The 22,525-nt window shown below is 40.0% G+C and overlaps 1 protein-coding gene across 2 annotated transcripts in view; it reads left to right on the top strand.

The window, feature by feature from the left end:
- The window catches only part of RGS3 (regulator of G protein signaling 3), a 2,411,552-nt gene that overhangs the window by 1,910,563 nt on the left and 478,464 nt on the right, over window positions 1-22,525 (top strand). The window contains exon 1 of one of the 2 annotated variants that reach the window (XM_044057997.1): window positions 21,323-21,540. The exons of the other annotated variant lie outside the window; for it this stretch is intronic. The gene's annotated coding sequence lies outside the window, so the exon portion shown is untranslated. Of the gene's footprint in view, window positions 1-21,322; window positions 21,541-22,525 lie in introns of those variants that run through there. 2 annotated transcript variants of the gene reach the window in all.

Here is a 22,525-nt window from a genome sequence, read left to right as displayed (position 1 = left end):
TTTTTTGCCTTCAGTTGAGTTGGATCCGACAGCTTGGTCTGTTTCAGCTCCCACCCCTGCTTTGGCCTTCTCAACTTTGACTATCTCAGAGCCAAGCAGACCTCAAAGCCAGCCCACTTGGGGATACCGGGTCAGTTTCTACACTTCCGGTCTCCAAATTTTCTCTTCCTCTTGGTGCTTTGGGCTGCGGTTACTGCATCTAAGCAGGTGGATGTTGTTCTGGAAGACTAGCATGACCTTGGAGTCTTCTGACCCCAAGAGGTGCTGGCTGTGGGTAGGGAGCTTCAGCTTTTGCTTTTGACATCATAGCCAGGATGTTCTCCCATCCAGAGGCTGAGTGGTCGACGCTAACTGGAATCCCTTTTCCCGTTGACGTCTGTCTGTAGACCTGCATCGGCCTGCTCTGACTAGCCACCAGATCCCCCAGTTGGGAGGGTTTTATCATGAGGACACTGACCTTAAGGAAGGAGAAGGGTCCCCAAAATCCCCTCATGAGGATGCCTCTTTTGGAAACCTTATGGAGCAACTCCATCAGTGCACAGGTTGAAAAGGCAGTACCCCATTGCTTTCTGTGTGGGCCCATCCACACTCATTGATTTGATGTATTGGAGGGCCTGGTAATGGTGGAACCTATCCCCAGGAAACCTGACAAAATCTTGTCCCCTCCCAAGGACTGTCAACATTGGAGTAAGAGTCCTGGCATTCATGTTGTTATGGTGGTGGCAAACCACAAAAAAGAATTCTTGGAAGAGTGCTCTTTGGTCCACCCCCCTCTTGAGGAGTCTAGGGTGCTAGACCAGTTGGGGAAGCACTCCTACACATCAGCCATTTTGCTCTGAGGGCATTAAATTGCCTTGCCCACGTGAGACTTCATCAAGACATCATGTCTGAGGTGTCAAGAGTAGTTAAAGCACATTGGAGTGTGTTTTCTACCCACAACAGACCTTTTGTAGGAGTCAGAAAGAGGGATACATGTATTTTTTTCCCCAGAAAACATAGCAGCCTTTTCTAGATGCTCCTGTAGAAGGTTCCCGCAGTAGTGAGGGTGCTAACCACAATGGACACCACCCACATGGTACAGGTAGTCTGCAGAATCAGCTTTTTCCGGGAGGCCCTTCCAGTGCCCCTGAAAGGTTGCCTGACTGTCCGACTCTGGAGGGAGCCTGGGTAAGTTTGGCTCTGCACCCAGTAGCTTGGAAGGCCATCAACTCAAACGTTGGTGTTATGAGTTGTATCCAAAAGCTACATGATTCCATTTTTATTTCCCCAAAAAAGAATGCTCGATAACTTACAGAAGTGCCATCCTGTCAGAGAAGGTACACAGCTGTCAAAATGTGTGTATAATTTGTCATTTGAACACAGTGTCTCAGATTGCCTAGTTTCCATCATTCAGGTTATCCACCCTTCATCTTCAGGCCACCTCTTTGCTGTCCTACAGGAAACCACTAGCTTCCATGGTTCTCAGATTTTTAGGGCCCATGCCCAAGGCAATTTGCCAAGTTCATCTGGTGAGGTACCACATGAGAATTTTGCAGTGAACACTAGCGACACAGTGGTCCTACTTGACTCATCTAGTGGATTTTCCAATAAAATTGTCATAAGTTTACTGGAGTCAATTCAAATGGTCATTAGAGTCTCCCCTGGCATCCTGCTGGGAGTCTTTTCTTCCTCCTCAACAAGGTACAATTGCGATGGACACCTCCCTTCTCAAATGAGTAGGGGCATTTTGAAGGGAAGACATTTGAGGGGGACCTGGTCTATAATGAGGCCAATTTTCAGATCAGTGTCTTGGAGATGAGGGTGGTCCTCCTTGCTTTACAGATTTTTCAGGATGACCTTCCCAGGGATGTGATCTCAGTGCAGATGGACAATATGTCTGTCATCTGGTATCTGAACAAAAAAATGAGGAACGTGATCATATCCTGTTTGTCAGGAAGTCTTGAGGATATGGCAATCGGCAATTTTTTTTTTTTCTTTTCTCAACGGTTTCTGGTAGCAGCACACATCCTGAGGAAGTCTAGCATTTTAGCAGGCAGTCTGAGAAGCCAAATTCTACTTCCTTAAAAGTGGTCCCTAAATATGAGACTTGATGCTCAGATGTTTTGGTGCTGGGAAACTCTGTTGCAATCTGTTTGCCTCCCCATCCAGCTTCAAGAGCAGTGGTTAGTATGCCTAAGTTCCTCCACAGGGACAGTCATCCAGGGACTTTCTTCTGTATGCTAGGCCACAGAGTTTTCTGTACATGTATCCTCTTACCACATTAATAATAAAGTTCCTCCAGAAGACTGCCCATTGCAGAGCAACTGTAATTATCATTGCTACATTTTGGCCCTAACACGTTTCCCTTTTATTTGGCCTCTCCTGAAGTACCCTCTATTTGTACTGGATCCCATTCCAGATCTGATTTCTCATCCAACAGACTTGGGCACACCAGATCTTCTGACACTCAAGTTAACCGCATGGTTCCTCCAATTCCCTTTATCACCAGAGATCTCAGGCTTTCAGATATTTTGTCCTCTTCACAAAAACTTTCTACTTGCAGTGTCTGCACTAACAAGCTTATTTTGTTCATTTTATTTGAGATTTGTTAGCCGACTTAGTCTGATTGGGCGAGAAGCCCTTTTTCAACAGAGACCCGAGGAGAAAAGCTCCATACATATAAAGTATATAATACTTATACAAGTACAAATAAAGATACAAAGCTTAAATAATGGAGATACAAAATCAAATCAAAATCTATTAACAAAAGATTTAAACAGTTGGCTTCACACAGAGAGTGAGACTACAATTACTATAATCACAAATATTCAACCAGTTAAGTAGTGGAGTGTCAATTCCCTATATGTATGTATATATATATATATATATATATATATATTAAACTGAGGGAACAGTAAGTTATAGTTTTGGACAGTTTGGGTATAGTTATAACATTGCATGAACAGATAAAGGAGAAAGGAAGATGAGGATTAGGTCAGGTAGGAGTAGGGCAGGGGCAGGTCCACGTGTTAAGCATGTAATCTTTTAGTGTTTTTTAAAACTAAGACTGTTAGTGATGGATATAAGATCTGGGGAAGTTTATTCCAGGTACAGGCAACCCCCTAAATGGCCCATCTCAATACCGGAAGATTGCCAGATTCTGGTAATAATAGCCACACAGGTAAAAAACGCCCTCTCCAAAACTAAGAATAAAGCATCCATGGGACCAGATGACATCCCGGGCTGTGTACTACATGAACTACAATATAAACTGGCACCTCACCTAAGTGTCATGTTTAATCATAGCCTCACCTCAGGTTTCATGCCCACTGAGTGGCGCAGAGCTGCAGTTATCCCACTCCACAAGGGGTATCCACCTTGGATCCTGGAAACTGCTGTCCCATCAGTCTGACGAGCCTTATCTGCAAGGCCATTGAGCGTATTATCATGGCACTTATAAACAAAGATATTGGCAACTTTCAAACACTGGACCCCACCCAGTTTGGGTTCATGAAGTGCCAATCTCATCTCCTGAACCTGATTGACTTCTATGAATCAGTCTCCAGAGCCATGGATAAGGGTAAGGTGGTTCACACAGCCTATCTAGACCTTGCCAAGGCCTTTGACACCATCCCCCACTCTGGAATCATAGATAAACTTAGTAAGCTGGGCATTAATTCCTACGTCACCCAATGGGTTGCTAACTGGCTTACTGATAGAACCCACACTGTAAAAGTAGCCGACTCCAAATCCAGCTCCAGACAAGTGGAGTACCTCTGGGTACAGTCCTGGGACCGCTCTTATTTGGCATCTAGTTCTCTGAAGTACAGACCAACACTAAGGGACTCTAGCTAACAAAGTTCGCAGATGACTGCAAACTGGGAGCCATTATTGAATCCTCAAATGATGTGGATACTCTACAAAAGGGCCTTACAGAAACAGATGCTTGGTGCCAGAGCCATGGGCTCAAGCTCAATGCCAAGAAATGTATAGTTATCCCCTTTGGGAAAAAACATGTACCCGTGAATTACCATATAGGTGGCAGTACACTAAACACCAAAAGTGTGATAAGAGACTTAGGGACACAGGTGGACAGTGGTCTCACCTTCGATAACCACATCACCGCAACAGTAAGGGCTTTTCATCCAGAAAAAAGGAGGTCATTGTCCCACTGTACTCATCCCTCATTAGACCCATTATTGAATACATCGCCCCATTTATGTACCTCTCAAGACATCTGCAACAACTGGAAAGGCCGCAGAAATACCTCACTAAAAGAATCACAGGCCTAAAGCAGATGCCCTATGCTGACCGCCTTAAAAAATTCCAGCTATATTCTGTCGCATATCATCTACTCAGAGGTGATCCCTGCTTAACATACAAGGCCATGTCAAACCCAGAGCTGTTGGACATGCTACACTTAAAGAAATCCCAATCCCTCAGAGCCACACGCTCTGGGGATCTACACCTTGTCATCACAATAAACAAAACATGCTGGAGGGATAGGTTCCTGACCCAGAGACCCCCCAGACTCTGGAATAGATTGCCCATACTTGTCAAGCAGAGTGCCTCTTTGGCCCTCTTCAAAAGGAAGCTTGACAATTGGATGAGAGAAAGGAAATTCACCCCAGGGATCATGTCAGTCGCCCTGCTAGATAGGGGTCCAGGGAAGTAAATAGTGTGGGAAGAAATAGCCAGGGAATTGTTATGGCTAGGCTTGTATAGGCCCTAGGGCTGATAGCCTAGTACCAACCTATGAATGACTATACAGAAGTTGACCAATTTGCTTTGTAGGCTTATAGACTTCCAGGAGATGTTGGTCTGCACTGTGAAAACATCTTTTAGGGGTGTAGGGAGATATAGGGCAGAGGGAAGAGTTAACTAGTACAGTGTGTGTGAGAGGTAGAGTTGAGGAAGTAGGAGTTAGTTTTGGACTTCTGGCCTTGAAAGATGTTTTAGGGCAAAGCAGTGATGGGATCGATAGGACAGACCCCAGGAACTACTGCCCCATTAGCCTGGCAAGCCTGGTCTGCAAGGCCATGGAACATATCATCATGGAACTCGTAAACAAAGACATTAGTAATCTCCAAACTCTGGACCCCACACAGTTCGGGTTTGTAAAAGGCAGATCATGTCTCCTAAACCTAATAGACTTCTTTGAAGCAGTCATCAAAGCCATAGATGAGGGTAAGGTGGTTCACACAGCCTGTCTAGATCTTGCCAAGGCATTTGACACCATCCCTCACTCTGGAATGAATTATAGATAAACTTACTAAACTAGGTATAAATCCCTATGTCACAAGATGGGTTGCTAACTGGCTTACTGACAGAACCCACACTGTGAAAGTAGCAGACTCCAAATCCACCTTCAGACCAATGACAAGTGGAGTACCACAGGGTTCAGTCCTGGGTCCTCTCCTGTTTGGTATCTACTTCTCTGAAGTACAGGCTAACACAGAAGGTCTTTGGCTAACTAAGTTCGCAGATGACTGCAAACTACGAGCCATAATCGAAACTCCTAACGATGTGGACATCCTACAAAAGGGCCTTACTGAGACAGATGCCTGGTGTCAAAGCCATGACCTCAAGCTCAATGCCAAAAAGTGCATTGTCATCCCCTTTGGTAAAAACTCTGTACCAATGAACTACCACATAGGCGGTAGTCTACTTAACACTGAAAGTGTGATAAGAGACTTTGGGACACAGGTAGACAAGTAGTCTCTCCTTTATCAAATCGCCACAGTGGTCAGGAAATCCTTCTACGTGGCACACCTAATCAAAAAAGGTTTCTCATCCAGAAAAAAAGAGGTCATTGTTCCCCTCTACTCATCACTCATTAGACTCATTATAGAGTACAATGCCCCTTTTGGTATGTACCTCACAAGACATCTACCACAACTGGAAAGGCTGCAGAAATACCTCACAAAGAGGACTACTGGCCTCAAACAGATGCCCTACACAGACCGTCTCAAAAAACTCCAGTTTTACTCTGTCACATTTCGCCTACTCAGAGGCAATCTCTACCTAACATACAAAGCTATGTCAAACCCAGAACTGTTAGACATGTTACACTTAAAGAAATCCCAGTTCCTCCGAGCTACACGCTCTAGGGACCTAAACTTTGTCACCACAATAAACAGAACATGCTGGAGGGATAGATTCCTGTCCCAGAGACTTCCCATACTCTGGAACAGACTACCTATCTATGTCAAACAGAGCTCCTCATTAGCACTCTTCAAGGAAAATCTTGATGATTGGGTGGGAAATGGGAAATTCACCCCAGGGATCTCTTCTATGGCTCTGCTTGACAGGGGCACAGGAAAATAATTTTCTTGGGTGGCAAAAGCCACGGTACTTTTTTGGCTAGGCTTATATAGGCTCTAGGGCCAATAGCCTAGTACCTACCTATGAACTTGCACGAGGATTTTTGTATCATTGTGTGATGTACGTTTCTTTGGGTCAACATTAAACTTTGATTGGATTGAAATATTTCTTTTCTGATTGTAAAGTGGTCCAAATCACTGTTTTTACTGAATCTATTCCCTCATTTAGCTGTGAAGGGTTTTGTTGGTATGGATTGTGTTTGTTATGGTGGTAAAGTTTGAGTGGCTTTATATCATATTTTTTGCACTATCCTTTTTTTTATTTTGGATGTGAGAAGTTGAGTAGGCAGTTTTGTCATATTTTAGGCTTTCTGGACTTCCATGATGGCTGCACATTGTAACAGCTTATTTCTAGCTCTCCCAGTGTGAAAACAGAAACTCAGCAGAGAAGGCCAGTAGGGTTGTTTATGGGTAAATTTCGGTAACTGGCTAGTAAGTGCACTGCCTAAATGCCAGTAGTAAAGAAATACACAAAGACCTGGAAGAAAATTGGGTACAAAAAGTGAGGAAGAAACACTGACTGGTGAAAGTTCTACAGCTGTTCAGCAAAAACCAATGCAACCTTCAGACACGACTTCCAATAACCTGTAGGAAGATACAAGACAACTGCATACAGACCTGGTTAAAATAAACAAAACACTGATGGAGTATATCAACATAAACAGCAAAAGGCTGGAAAAATGGAAGACACTTTAAACTGATATTCAGATGAGGTGATAAAGCTGCAAAAATCAGAGGTCTAAATGAAGAAATGACTGGCTGAATATGACACTGCTCAGGAAGAGATGTTTCAAAAAATTATACTATTAGAGGACAGAACATACAGGGAAACCTGAGATTTTCAGCTATATTAGAGAAGCTGGAAGGAACAAACTGCATTAATTTTATGAAAGCACAAATAAGCAAGTGGACTGGTATTCCACAGCAGGAGTTGTTAGTTGAAAGGGCACATTGTGTGTATACCCCAAACCTGGCAATAAGAAAGCAGCCTAGACCTTTAATAGTAAAGATGCAATCCTACCAGCAGAAGGAGTTGATTCTGACAAAACTGTGGCAGAAGGACAAAGCAGTAAAAGTGGGAGATAGCATAGTGTTTGTAGAGAATGACTACTCATTGTACACCAGACAGAAGAGCAGATTTATTCCACTATTCATGGAATGTCAAGACACAGGTGTGAGATTCAAACTGCTGTACCCAGCTGTCTTCAAAGTATTCTTACCTGGTGGGACAAAATCATTTTTTGATGAAGTACATGCTAAGGAAGAAATACAAAAGTTTGTTCAACAAAAAGTAAGCTGTGAAACAGAAAGAGATTCTGCTACTTGTTCTTCTGGTAATAAGGATCACAGAGAAGACTGTACCTGTGAAACCTTTTAAAAATTTTCAGCAGAAAATGTTAGAGAAGGAAGAGGGAGCATGAGAGTAGACTAGAAGAATCAAGAGTACGTTGGAAATGAAGAGACAGGATTACAAAGATGAGCAGTAATAAAACCAGTTCCTTAATATGGGATTGCAGTGCAATAATTATATTTGTGAAATATGACAGAACAAGAAAATCTGGAAATATTGGACTTTTTCAGAATTTGTTGGACTTCTGGGGGACTCTAAAGCATATATCCTACTACTTGTCATTTATGTTCGGAAAAGTGCTTTGGGGAGGTGAAGAGGAGGGAGAAAGTTAACTGTAAGTAAAGATTTTTTTTCTTAAATATTACCAGTTTTGTGGCATTTGGTTTTCTTTACATGCTATAAAGTAATTTTTTGAATTACTTGTAAAAGTAATGGGGAATGTAAACAGGTGCTGCTGTTCTTTTTTCTTTTCTTTCTCCCTTCTGTTTTTTTTTTTTGTTCAGTTTTAAGAAATGCAGGCTCTCTAATGTAAAAAAAAAAAAAGAAAAGAAAGAAAAGCCTGGCAAAAAAAAAACGCAATAAAAGAAAAATTAATATGCTCTTTCTCATTCTTGCATAGAGGTATAACTGGATTAATGACCTTTGATTTACTAGCATGTTTTAAGAGAGCGCAAGTAAATAAAGAACATTGAATATTATGAGGCTTTTTTTTCTAGCAACTACATGCATATGCACTAACAGTTCTGCAGCTGGTCTTCATGTTTCCATTGAAACAAAAGAGAAACTGGCTGCCTGGTTCTCATGTCTCCATGGTAACAGTTTGATAAAGAGAAACTGGCTACAGTCTGGTAGAGTGAGATTGGCTGGGGGAAAAAGAAAAGAGAAATTGTCCTCTGAAAACATGCAGGGGCTTTCCCAAGGTAGTTAATGTTCTCTGAAAGCATTCAGGGGTTTTCCCAGCTGGGACAGCTATAAAGATAAGACAAACCAATCATAGGTTTTAGGAGGGTATTGGGCGGTGTCTTTTTTTTTTTTTTTTTTTTTTTGAAGGCTTTCAATAAAGCAAAAAGTTTTATAAGATGTGACATAGGCTGAAATGGATATGGCAATAAGCAACTCTATAAAAGTTCAACCTGCCAGTGTATACATGTAACACAAAAGCTGGACCTAGACATTTAACAAAAAAGGTGTTGTACATAAAATGTGGGAATAATAATTTTTAATACAGTGATGCTTTTATTAATGTCTTTAAATGTAAATGGCCTCACAGATAAATACAAACAAGAAACTGTAATGAACTATATTAAAAAATGTAGAATGCAAATAGCCATGTTGCAGGAGAGACACTTAGAACTGAACATGTGGATTTCATAAAGAAATTTTTCAGGAAGGTTATTCAGCGGAATACATGGGACAAAGAAAAAGAGGAGTACTTGTATTAATTGATAGAGGAGCTCCATTAGTGGTAGAAGAAGTTAAAAAAGATAATGGCAGATTTGTAGTGCTCAGGGAGGAGGATTATACTGGCTTGTATTTACATTCCCCCTAAAATGGCTATAATGGAGCTTAAGAAAATTCTGGGAGAAATAATCAATTTTCAGCAAGGAATATTACTTATAGGTGGGGAATGGAATTTGATTTACAACAGTGAAGATGTGTCTAGGGGGCCCAGAAGGGAAAATATAACACAGGAGGGTAGATTTTTGAAGAAATTTATGAAAATATTTGGCATGGAAGATGTGAATTCAGTAGTAGGAGTTCGGAGTGAATTTACATATTATTTCCCAAGATATAAAAACTGGGCTAGGCTAGACAGTATTTACATCTCACAGGAACATGTGCATTTAATTGAAGGTCTTGATACTTACCCAATAACTATTTCAGATCATGCGCCAATAATAGCTAAAATAAAAGCACTGGGTAATGAAATAAAAATGAGACATTGGCGCTTTCCACCTCTCTGTTGAAAAGAGAGGAATTTAAGAAATGAGTAGTGGAGTTTATTCAGAAGCTGTTGGAAAGGATAGAAATATCTTCTGAAAGTGTAGCTAGGGAGTGGGATAAAATTAAGGTGGAGTTTAAAAATAGGATGGAAATACAAGAAAGGAAGCTATAGTTAAGAAGTAACAAGAATTATTTAGAGGGATTGACAAATGTTGAAGTGTTGCAGAATAGGGGGAATCTCACAGATCAAGAAGAGGATCAGCTGCAGAATGCTAGGCAGAAAATAAGGGATTGCCTTGATAATATGCATGAGCTTAGAAAGATTGCTGTTAAGCAACTGTTTTTTTTGATAACACTAGAGCACAAAAACTTTTAACAACGATTCAGGCAACAGAAAGTAGAAAGGACTGTTGCCGGACTTAAGGAGCCTATAATAACGAAGGTAACAAGAGATCCTGTAGAGGTATTAGAAATATTTTGGAAATTCTGTGATAGTCTCTATAAAGCAGAGAAATATGAAAATCAAGAAACGGTACAAATTGGAATGTTTATGGAAGAATGAAATACACCAAGGTTAGAGGTAGATGAGGCTCAATCACTAACAGGATAGGAGAAGATGAGATAATTGTGATGTATAACCAATCTACAGGAAAGCCTCCAAAAGTTTGTAAGCTAGGAGGAAAAAAACTGATAAAGATCTTAAAGGTTTTGTTTAACAGTATTTTAAGAGAAGTACCACTGTCGTGGAAGAAAGCAGTGGTAGCTGTAATATCTAAAGAGGGTAAATATCCATCAGATCCAACTTCATACAGACTCAATCCAATTCTAAACCATGATTATAAAGTGTTCATGTCCATAATGGCTAATGGAATGGCAGAAGTAATGCCAAAACTGATAGTTATGGATCACTGTGGTTTTGTAGAGGGGAGGCAAACATTTGACAACATTAGCAGAACATTGATGATCCAGAGGGAAGCAGAATGTATGAAAATACCATTGTTGTTGTTGGGTGTTGATACAGAGAAAGCATTTGACAAAGTAAGCTGGGACTTTGAGCAGGGCAACTGAAGCATTTGCATTTCCTTAAAAAATTATAAGGCTAGTTAGGAGGCTATATGAGGGATCGGAGGTGAAAATTAAAGTGGGTGGGGTCCTCTCTGATAATTTCTGCTTCAGCAAAGGAACCAGGCAGGGGTGTCCTCTTTCCCCTTTATTATTTGCATTATATTTGGAACCATTGGCAAAGGAAATAAGGGGCTCAGAAATTCAAGGATATAATTGGTATGGTAGTCGAGAAATACTGGCTTTATTTGCAGATGATATTTTACACTTGACAAAACCAGAAAAAGACATTACAGTGTCGTGGAGCATTTTGAGACAGTTTCAGGTCTTTTTGGGATACAATATTAATGAAGCTAAAACAAAGACCATGGTGGCAAATTTTGTACCCACCCATGAACTGGCTCAGGAATATTCATATCTATGGGAACATGATGCAATAAAGTATTTAGGAGTATGGATTAAAAATTATTCTAATGTGACAGCCAAGGATATCTGGGAAGAGACTAAACAAAAGATAATATAAAAAAGCTTCAATTTTCTCAGTTTTTGTATGGATATGGATAGTAAGATACAAACAGTTAAAATGTTTTAGTCCCTTTAGTCTTATACACAGGTCAGGCATATTTTTTATTAACCAGAGCAGAGTTGTGGGTAGCATTTATTAAAGAGCTGAAAGACTTTATCTGGGAGGGAAAATGGCAAGAGTCAAGGGGGGTAAGCTGATTCCTCCACAGAACAGAGTGGATTAGGATTACCAAATTTGAAGGGGTATTTCAGAGCTACACAGTTAAGACTCCCAAACATAGCACAAGCAGAAAGCTATTATTCATAGTGGAAAAATGGATGATGAAGTAGGAGGAAGCTCAAGAAACAAGGAGAGACTGGGATTTTGGATGCAGGCCTTTAAGGAGAATAACAATAATCATACAGAATATTATATCCATAAAGTAGCAGAAAGTATTCCAAGAACTAAACCGGCATGGGAATGGAGAAAGGAGATTCTGCTGATAGGGATGACTGCAATTATACAGACAATAGGCAAGAAGGGGGCTGGACTTTATTGGAGAAAACTGGCAAAGGAACCAAGGTACTGGAAGCAGATAACTAGAGAGAGAGAAAGATGATAGAATGGGAAGAGGCCAAGAATTTATTTGGACTGCAGGTTAGAGATTCCCTTCTCTATCAGGGATTGGTATTAGAGTATAGGCAAAGAGAAAGAAATAGGGAGGTTCTAAATGAAAGACCAGCATTGGTAGATGTTTTAATAGAATCTAGAACAGAAGCTGCCATTTAAAAAAAAAAAAAAACAGATAATTAGTAGGGTATATAAAATATTGCATGATAACTATAAGAATCAATCAGAGGAGGTTAGACAGGATTGGAAGGAGAGATTAGATAAGCAATTCACAAAAAAAAAAAAAAAAAACAGTGGAGGATATATGTATGTATCCCAAATGTGCAACAAAATCTAGTAGTTTACGTAGATATTTTTATACCTCAAGTAGACTCCAGAAAATTTTTCCTTGGAGAGACAGCAAATGTTGGAGGTGTGAATGGGGAAGAGAGAGTAGTTGGAATCATATTTTCTGGGAGTGTAGTGAGTTGACAGACTTTAAGGATTCCCTGCTGGCTGCAGTGTCGGAGATGCTGGGTGGACAGATTGATCTGACAAGGAAGATGATTTTTTGAGCTATGATACAGAATTGGAATTGCCTGGACATGGTAAGGCCATGGTATGTCTAATAATGGTGGCTGCAAAAAAAAAGCAATTACTAGAAAATGGAAACCAAACTCTAAACCAACTATACTGGAAATAGTGAATATAATAGATAAAACAACTGGAATTGAGATTTTTAGAAAGTGGAAGGAGCAAACCACATAGGGAAAAATGGGAATTGAGGGAACAATACGTATGAGGGAGGAATGAGGTTTAAAGGCAGCAGGACTTAAATGAGCTATGTAATGTTTGAGTGAGAAAGATTGGGTAAATTATAAGTGATGTATAATGTTTGTAACTGGGAGTGCATCAGTGTGGTTTGTGATTTTAAATGCTTGCAACTAGGATTGTGTCGGTGTGGTTTGTTTTCATTTATATATAAATATGATTGTGTAGTAAGTGATTTAATAAAGATGTTTCTTGTTTAAAAAAGGCAGAAATTAAATAATTTATGTAATATTGATTAGGTCATATAATATATAGCAATATATATGAATTATAATGTTTACGTTAATATAGTTTGATTTACTTTTATATGAATGTAAATTTGCCTGTCACAAGTGATACTTCAGTAAAGGTGTTTATATTTTAGGCTTTGTATCATTGTTTTGATAAGACTATTTTAGTGCAGTTGCTTTTTATTCAAGACTGATCATTGTAAAAGTGAGTTTTTCATCTTACCCCTACAGTAGGTGATGGTTTTAGTATATATAAATAATTAGTGTGTGTGTGGGGTGGATGCAGGGGGCTTTCCAAGTACAAAAAATGCTTACATTGGTTTTTCAGCTTTTTTCCCTTTCTTTTCAAGAAATGAAATCAATCTAACTGATTTGCCAAAATCTTCATTGTACTGTGGCTTGTTATATCATATGGGAAAATACCGACATCCCTACACTTCATGCTGCCTGGTATTGTAGACTTTTACCATTCATCACATGGTAGAAGTGCAAATAATTTAAGACCAGTTGAAGTACCTGCTTGTGATTGTATATGATTAGTATTCTATTAAAAAAGATGACTTTTCTATTTGCACTGTATGAGCCTGCCTTCTGAACCTCCATTTTTCTTACTCTTAGTTAAGGATGGATCCCAAGCGCTTTCGCCTTAGTAATTTTGAATGTACTGGAGTCGCTCACAATTAAGTCCAGCACCATGTTCATAGGTGATTTCAACTATGCCACCATAATCTGGAATACGTACAGAAACACTAACATGCAGGCTCAAATATTTCTGGATTTTGTTAGCGTAAACACCCTGGAACAGCTGGCCTTGCACATCTACTAGGGGTACAAATACCCTGGACCTGGTACTCACAAATATGAGAGAATGTTGCACCCCCTTTTTGTGTAATGTCCTCATTGATAAGATCAGATCACAAAGCTGTCACCATTGAACAAAATGCAAAGGCTGAACTCCTGGCAAACTCCAGAACCTTTAAGAACTTTTCCAAGGGTAACTACCTCCTATTAAGTGATGGCATAACTAAATTCCAACCCCCCCCCAACCAAAAAACATAGAGAACATGGTGACCTATGCAGAAGTGTTTACGTACAAGTATGTAAATAACTGCATAGAAACAACAGTACCAAACCAAAATAAACTTAGGAGAAACTCCAGAAACAAGCTCCCTTGGTGGACCCTCTCTTTAGATAGGTTGTGCAACAAAAGTAAGAAAATCTTGTCAAAAATAGGAAGGATTATGCCCAACAGACTTTCTCCCTCATCAGTCTCAGCAAGCAACTCTGGGTTACTAATCAAGTCCACCAAAGCCAACGTCAAGACAAAAATAGCCTCCCATGCTATGGATAACTATAAGGTATTTCTCAGTTATATATATAATCTTAAAGGAACACCTAACAGGGTGTTGAGGTAATAGTAAATGGAACTTCCTATATTGAACCAGGGGATAAAGTAAATTTGCTGTCTGATAAATTTATCTCCAGTTTCACCCCCTATCACCTCCAGTCCCCCCCAGACGACATCCTCTACCATTTCTCCTCCAAGTATCACAAAGAACAGGTCCTCACTGCATCAGTGGGTTTGATAATGTCCCAGAATTCCTCCTAAATAGATTGAAACATGAGCTGACAGACCAACTAGAATCTCTGTTCAATCACAGCGTCTTGACAGGCTTTGTCCCTAGAGAACCGAGAAATGCAGCGGTCATCCCTGTACACAAAGGCGGCCCATCAGCAGACCCAGGGAACTACAGACCCATATGTTTGACTATTCTTTCCATGGCCTTACATAAAAAAAACTAATCATGGACCTGATAAAGACATAGGGAATCCCCAGACACTGGACCCATCCTAATTTCGTTTTGTCAAGAGCCAGTCAAGCCTATTAAACTTGTTAGACGACTTCAAGAAGGTCACTAGAGCCATGGATGATGGCAAAATGGGTACATACTGCCTACCTTAACCTGGAAAAGGCATTTGACACAATACTTTACTCTGGTATTATAGACAAACTCACAAATTAGGTATAAAATCCCAGTGTCAGCCAACGGACAGCCAAAATGTTTCACAGACAGGACACATGAAATTAGGGTGGGGGAATCTACCTCCACCAAGAGCCTTGTTTTTAGTGGTGTCCCACAGGGCTTATTACGGGGACCTCTCCTGTTTTGAATATACTTCTGTAAAGTCAAGGCAAGTGTAGATGGCATTCATCTGATCAAATTTGCTGATAGCTGCAAGGGTGCAATCACTGAATCTGCAAAAGAAGTAGATAATCCTGCAGGTGAGTCTGGCACAGACAAATAACTGGTGCCACAACCATGGCCTAAAATTCAATAGAAAATAATTTGGAAGGCGACCACCCCTGTAAATTTCAGCACTGATAACACATCCTTAAGAGTAGACCCAGTGGTAAGGGACTTAGGTTAGGTTGACAGTAACCTGAACTTTGATCACCAAGTGTCCATGATAGTGAGAAAATCCTTCAAGAAAATCCTTCTGTGTGGCACAACTTATAAGAAAGGGCATGGCAGTCAGATCTAAAGAGATCAAAGTGTCACTATACTTAATTATTACCTAAAGACTAATAGAGTACATTGCACTCTTTGGCATGTACCTGACCAGGCATTTGCAACAGCTGGGAGTGGCCATAGAAGTTCCTCACTAAAAGAATGCAGGGTGCAAATTATATGTTCTGTGTGGACCACCTCAAAGCCCTGTCCCCTGTACTCTCTCTCGTATAGATTACTGAGGGGTGATCTATGCCTAACCTACTAGGCATTTTCTGATTCAGTCCTGATGGATCTGCTACCCATTTGGAAAACAAAGACTAGAATTACCCGATTTAAGGATCTAAAGCTCATCTGTGACATAAACTTACTGACACTGATAGACTGACCCACACTGTAAAGTAAAACGAAAATCCAGCTCCAGCCCAGAGTGACACAACGTGAGTACCTCAGGTTTCAGCCCTGGGCCCGCTTTTGTTGGGCATCTACTTCTCTGAAAATGTATGTGTTATCCCCTTTGGGAAAAACATGTATCCATGGGTCTCACCAACCACACCACCACAACACAACAGTCATCCTCTATGTGGCACACACCCTCATCACGAAGGGCTTACAACGTTACCTCTCACCTCATCTCAGCAGCAAAGGAAAGGCCTCTACCTCTCAAAAAAAAAACTAAACGGGGCCTAAAAGCCCCACGCTGACGCTCCTGAAAAAAAAAAACCCACTCTGCTATACTCTCGATATCGTCTACTCAGATATCTCTCTCTTAACATACAAGGCCATGTCAAACCCAGAACAACACATGTTGGATGGACAGGTATGTGTGTCAGAGATTACCCCTTCTCTGGTACAGACTCCTGATTAATGTGAAACAGAGCTCTTCCCTAAGCCTATTTGAATGCAGTTTGGAGGCAATGGATGGTAAATCACAAATTCACTCTTGGCTTGTCACCTGTTGCCCTTATGGACAGGGGGCAGTTTGTAGATATCCTAAAGCACAGGCATATATCAAAGCCATTCTAGTCCATGGGCATTTATAATTGGGAAAATTGGGGTATGAATGACTAGGCTTAAAAATACTCTAGAGCCATTTACCTAGTAACATCCTATGATCCTATTTTTAGGCCCATTGTGTATGGATACCCTTCCAGATCACCAGAAATGTTGTATTGGCATAAGACATGAGATTGAGATTACATCTGATTATCCGTGGAAACTAAATGACTGAGTGGGGTAGGATCAATGAGCAGAACATGGATTTCATATGCAGTGAGTGCACAGTTGAATTACCACTTGTCATTTCCTTTTGTTAGTCACAAGTCTGGTCTGCAGAAGAGGACAACCAAGAGAGGCTGATGCTTCCAAAATAGTTGGAGAATTGCCATGGAGTAGTACTCCAAACTGATATGTGTAAAACAGAGTAATTGTACTTTTGGGACTTTCATAGAGATGCTCTGGTTACACACCTTAGCATTATGATTAGAACTAACAGGCAGCAGGACCTTGACTAGGGTTGAATGGCATTCCAGAGTTTCTTTTTCCTGTTACATAAAGCTGTGGCAGCTTGAGTAGACAAGTGCCTTTGTGTTAAACAGAGTGCAGCCTCAAATGAGCATTGTCTATTGCTTAGGGCCAAAGCAAGATATTTACTCTTACTTCAGCACTAGGAAAAGGCATAAGAAGGTATTTAAACTTCCTTCTCCCTGGAAATCTAGCCGAAGTAAATGTACAAAAGCTCAGCTGATGGGGATCATCTTCCCATCCATGCAAGCCTAAGGAAGAGAGGATTCATAAATTGAAGTGCTATTCACCAGGTAAGGCAACACTTTTCTGTAAAATATATGAGGTACTTAAAAGTGAAAAGCTTCCAACAAATGCCCTCCCTCATGAAATGCAAAGACATCTATTGACTCGTTGTTGAAATCTTCCTGTGATGGACCTTCAGTTGTTCAAGTCTACAAATATCTAGAACCTTCCTGTCTTATACTGGGCTCATCTCTAGTTTTCCTTTTTTCAAATGATGATAGATGTGCATCAGGTGAAAAGTGCTGCCCTTTTGTGTGATGTCAGGCCTTTGACAATCCTTTCTAAAATTAAGTCTTTCTATTACTTAGACCCACAGTGATCTGCTGCAAGCCCCCCTTATTTACTGGACCTCTTTCCCTACATCCCCCCTCAAGTCAGAGCAGTTCCACAAAAGATTCTGCTACCTCTTCTACCTTCATTGTTTGTTTACCTTGAAAAGACTATAATTTCCAAGCAGTGGTACTCAAAATGACTCACTTTGTTTGGAGAGGGGAGTTGGTGCTCTAAGACCCAGAGTATTTGTGTTCTGTTAGTGGCATGGATGTTGGGAGGGGCTGTCATGGGCAGATGTGCTTGATTGGCTAACACCAGCTTGCATATCCTGGAAGGAGGGGTGTGGTTAGGTCCATGGCATTGGCAGCGCCTACTAGCAGGTGCTTGTATCACCACCTTGTAGTGGCCAGGTTGGCATGTACTGTCAAGGCAGAGGCTTAGGTTAAGAATACATCTTCCTCTTGAGTAGGCAGCATTTGCAAATCTGCCAACTGCCTGTAGGAGGAATAGGTAAGCCACTCCAAGGAATATGAACCTGTCCTGCTTCCTACCAGCTGACTCTTGTCTGAAGGAGATTAAATACACCTTACGTCTTGGGGGGGGGGGGTTGAAGACAGACTTATTCTGTTACTTCCTTTCACTCACTTGATGTGGATAATGCTTGCTTTACCCACAGCTAGTATGGTTTGCACCAAGAGTGGAGCTCGAGTGATCCATTAAATGAACCATACATAGTAAACTCTCATTGCTTACACAAACAAGCTGATTATTGTAATTGTACAGTGATGTTATTTATAGAAAATAAATTAACTTATAATGATATTGGATCATGGAACTTCAAGTCATCTGTATTTGCCCATCTTTCACACCTGAGGATGCTTTCCTAATGTTCCTTCCTTGCTTGGGGCATATATGTGCCAATGCGTGCACAGCATAGTCGTATAAAAGCAGTTTATTTCCATTTTTTTGTTTTTAGGGACAATGTGTGATGCCTACAAACTCGTGTGGTGTCAGGGGTGAGTTGAAGTAATTTTAAATTATATTCTGGCAGCATTTGAGTTTTTTTTAAGTTGTTATTCCTTCTGAGTATACAGCCCTACTATTTTAACTCTTTATGTTTAAAAGCAGTACTGACACAGTACTCCGAAGGAGCACCCCTATCTCAGAGTCTGCTCAGAGTTTTAAAGTTTTTAAATTGTGTACCCAGCTTCCTTAAAGGTTTTCAATAGTATGTTTAAAATAACAGGATTTCATGAGACCGACTAATGGCTTGGCACTGGAATGTGCTGGCAATGAGGATGGAAAGATCCACTCACACTCTACTACAGTTCCTCAGAGGAGAGATGGTCTGGGTACAGGCATTAAGCCAAACCACTGATGGGTGATGGCTTTTAGAGCAAGTGTACAGATGTGTGCAGTCACAAGGGTATTGTCGGCCATTGCTCTGATGCAGTTTGCACATCACCCCCCATGCCATTGGGATTGGGTTCATCTACTCCAGTGCTCTCATTTTTAGAATGCCATCAAGACCACAAAGCCCCTCTTGACTACCTGACTGGTAGGCCCCCCCCCCCCCGATAGCTCTCCCTTCAGGCATGGATGGAATCCCAGGAGTGGTTGAACAAAGGTACCCCTGTCTGATTGAGGGGAGGCTTGATAGTTAACTGAAATGAGGCAAAAATATCGTACAAAAAAGTAACAGGATTATATTCAGTGCATCTGCTACTGTATCAGCTTCTGAAGGTTTTGTAAGTGATTTGCCTGGAAAAGACAGTACATGTAGTTAATGTAGCTGATAGACATTTTTCTGTGGTAGTTCTTATAAACGGACAGCTCTTTTTGTTAAGTGTTAACAACTGGTATATTCAGCCATGAGTATTTCTACTTTAGCTGAAATGCAGAAGTGCAGAGCATGTATGTGTAGGCAAGTGGGAGAAAGGAAACTTTCATGAGCTATGTTCCCCCAAGTCCTTGCAAGACCCTGAGTCATCTGACTGCATTTAGTTGTGAACATTAAACAGTAAATTGCTGCTGTACCAGTAAGTAAACAAGTTTTAGTGATACTAAATGTACTGTACCAGAAATAACTCTTAGAGAATTGCTCTAATTAATCTAGCTTCCAAGGAAGTACAGTGACATCATGAGTTCTTTTTCTGTGATAATAGTTGATCTAAATAATCAAAAAGTTTATAGCATGTAAATAGTAACTGCACATTATAACGGATAGCACAGAACTTCCTTTACTCCTTAATATGATGTAGAAATCCTAGACCGCTTATTGCACCATGGGTGACCAGAGGCGGGATATCCTTTTCTCCGTAATGAAGCTTGATGCAGAAGACCAGCACAATTTGATGCATAGTGACATCTCATTACACAGTGTTTTCTTTATTTTAACTAGTTGCTTGTAGCTGTCAGTGCTGGTGCGGATGTTCCTAGCCTATTAATAAAAACTTTGCCAGCTTTTAGCGTGTCTCATGCCATTTTGTACAGACTACTATGGCTTGTAGCTCCCATCATTCTGTGTAGTCATGCAGACTTTGTGTTGCATTTATATTATTCCAGACTTCATACCCCTCTCTGCATATCTAATTGTTGGCTACCTACTTATATGGATGGCTGGTTCCAATGCTGAGCAAGTGTTCTTACACTTTAGAAACTGTTAAATAGCAAAGCTTGACGACAGAATCCCTAGGATATTGCTAAATTTAGGACTAGCTAATTTTCTGTCCATATACAATACCAAATTATACAACAAATATAATCTCTTTTTCACTATCTCTGTAGTTAGTAGTGCATCATGCATTCATCCTTCCCTTCCTCGTCTTGAATCAGTTTCAAAACTTGTCTAAATAGCTTCACTGCTGAAAATCCACATACCTGCATTGAGAACTAGCCTCTTAGTTGCAGTCTGACAGCACTGCCATTTGTTAGCTTATTAACTGTTAACTCCAATAATGGATGCATTCGTAAAGAATTTCTACCATTCCAGTTCTGCTGGATGAAGTGCGTCAGTCCTCGACAATTGTTTTGGCAGTCCACAAAGCTAATGCAACATTTCCCATCTGCCCATTGCTTAAGAAATCTTATCATTATTCTGTATTTACAATGTAGTCTATTTTTCTTTTGTAAATAGAACCCACTGAGCAGGACAAAACCTTTCCCCTTTACTACAGTCTTTTTCTGGCAGTGACAGTGTTTAACAGCAAGAAATTAATATACTATACAAAACATTATTTTACCTGAACAGTGGTTACTGTGTCTGTATTTTCATTATTATTATTTTTTTTTTGTGGGCTCCTGTACAAGATAAATTACCCTTGCAGACCCACCACCAGTTTTGACCTTGTTTGTTGTGTGTTGTCTTCACGTGAAACCTTAGCAGCAACAGCTCGGATGAGATTGCTGTAAGAGAACAGTAATGTTTCCTTTGCCATTTGCATATTGAATTAAAATAGAACACATTTTTCTTTTGGCTTCTTTGTCACTGCTTTTTTTTTCCAGCCACTGGCCCTTCAGCTCCGAACACCTCATTAAAGAGAGAGAGAGAATTTTGATAAATGCTACCAACAGGAGCATGAACATTCTCAGGGCTAATTTGAAGTGAATAATAAAAGCATCACTGAAGGTTAGTGAAAACAGTTCTGCTACTGTTGGGAGATGTGATATTTATAATGACCCATATGTTCTTGGACCTATTGCTGTAGACATTTGTTTAAAAATACTGCTGCTGGTTTTATTACTTATTCTTGTCAGAAAGCCAAGCAGTGCAGTCATCGCTCTTTCTAAGCTTTCATTTCCGTTTTTTTTTTTTCTGAGGTTAAGTATTCATGCTGTGAGAGCCTGAGTGCTGAGCTGGACAGATGCTTGTGTGGAGACCTCTTTGCTTTCTTAAATAAATTTGCTGTGACTTTCTTTGGCTGGGCTTGTCCCTTACCATATGCATGACATTTATGATGATCTGCTTCATCTATTGGCTTCTGTAGATACTGGTCAGGCTTCAGGTTTTGACATTTCAGAAAAGGGGAAGCCTGCACCAGTAACAAAGTTCTGAGTAAGTAAACCTAATATTTTTATTTTATTTTTATTTTACATTTGTTGACCGGGATAGTCTAACTGGATTTATGTCCATTTTCAGTAGAGTCCCAGGGAGATAAGCTCCAACAGATTACTAGACTATTAACATACAGGTACTAGTTTCATATATATATATATATATATATATATATATATATATATATATATATATATATATAATTGTTTTCCATTAATAGCTTTGTTTTTTGTTATTGTGTGAAAGGTGCTTGTGTGTGTGTGTGCATGCACGTGTATACATATATAAATATGTTTATATGTATACACATCACACACGCGCGTTAACCTTGCTGTTATTTCTGCCTTTGTGATGTAAGTTTAACAGCCATAATGCATGTAAAAAGGTCTATCCAGATGTACTAATTACTAAAATTGTTGTTTTGTTAGTGATTGAATTGAACGTTGGCTGAACTGTATGTACTGTTTGATTTAACCTAGTCTCTGTATTTTATCAGTAGACTGGGATATGTTATGACATTATTTTTCTTATCTGATTGCAAATTGGTTAATTGGGTCTTTCTTAATGCAAAGTCATGTGCATGTTTGCAATTGTAAATACATATTTAGTTTTGTTGCATCAATGTTAAACATAAATTGTTATATACCCCACCCCCATCTCTATGTCCTGCTGTACTTTGCTATCAGAAGGCATCATCTAATCTTGTGGGTGGTGTTTCTTCACCTTTTTGTACTGCACTTATTTAATACATTTTTTTCTGCCTTTTGTGAACCGAATATTTTGAATGTATAGCTCTGGATTCAGTGATTATCTCAGAGAACTTGTATCATGCATCTTGTTAGTGTTCCTACCTCTGTAACGTCATTGGGATGAAGATTAATTTGACAGTGTGATGGTACTCTTGGAGGGCTTTCTTATTTCCTTATAGCTCTTATCTGTCATGATCTGTCTGTAATAATGGGGTAAGTGAATAGGGCATGAATCC

Source organism: Protopterus annectens, chromosome 16.part0, assembly GCF_019279795.1.
Source record: "Protopterus annectens isolate FY-2018-M chromosome 16.part0, PAN1.0, whole genome shotgun sequence".
Classification (NCBI taxonomy): domain Eukaryota; kingdom Metazoa; phylum Chordata; order Ceratodontiformes; family Protopteridae; genus Protopterus; species Protopterus annectens.
The sequence above is the reverse complement of the archived record's forward strand: the minus strand, read 5'-3'. Positions and strand labels throughout refer to the sequence as shown.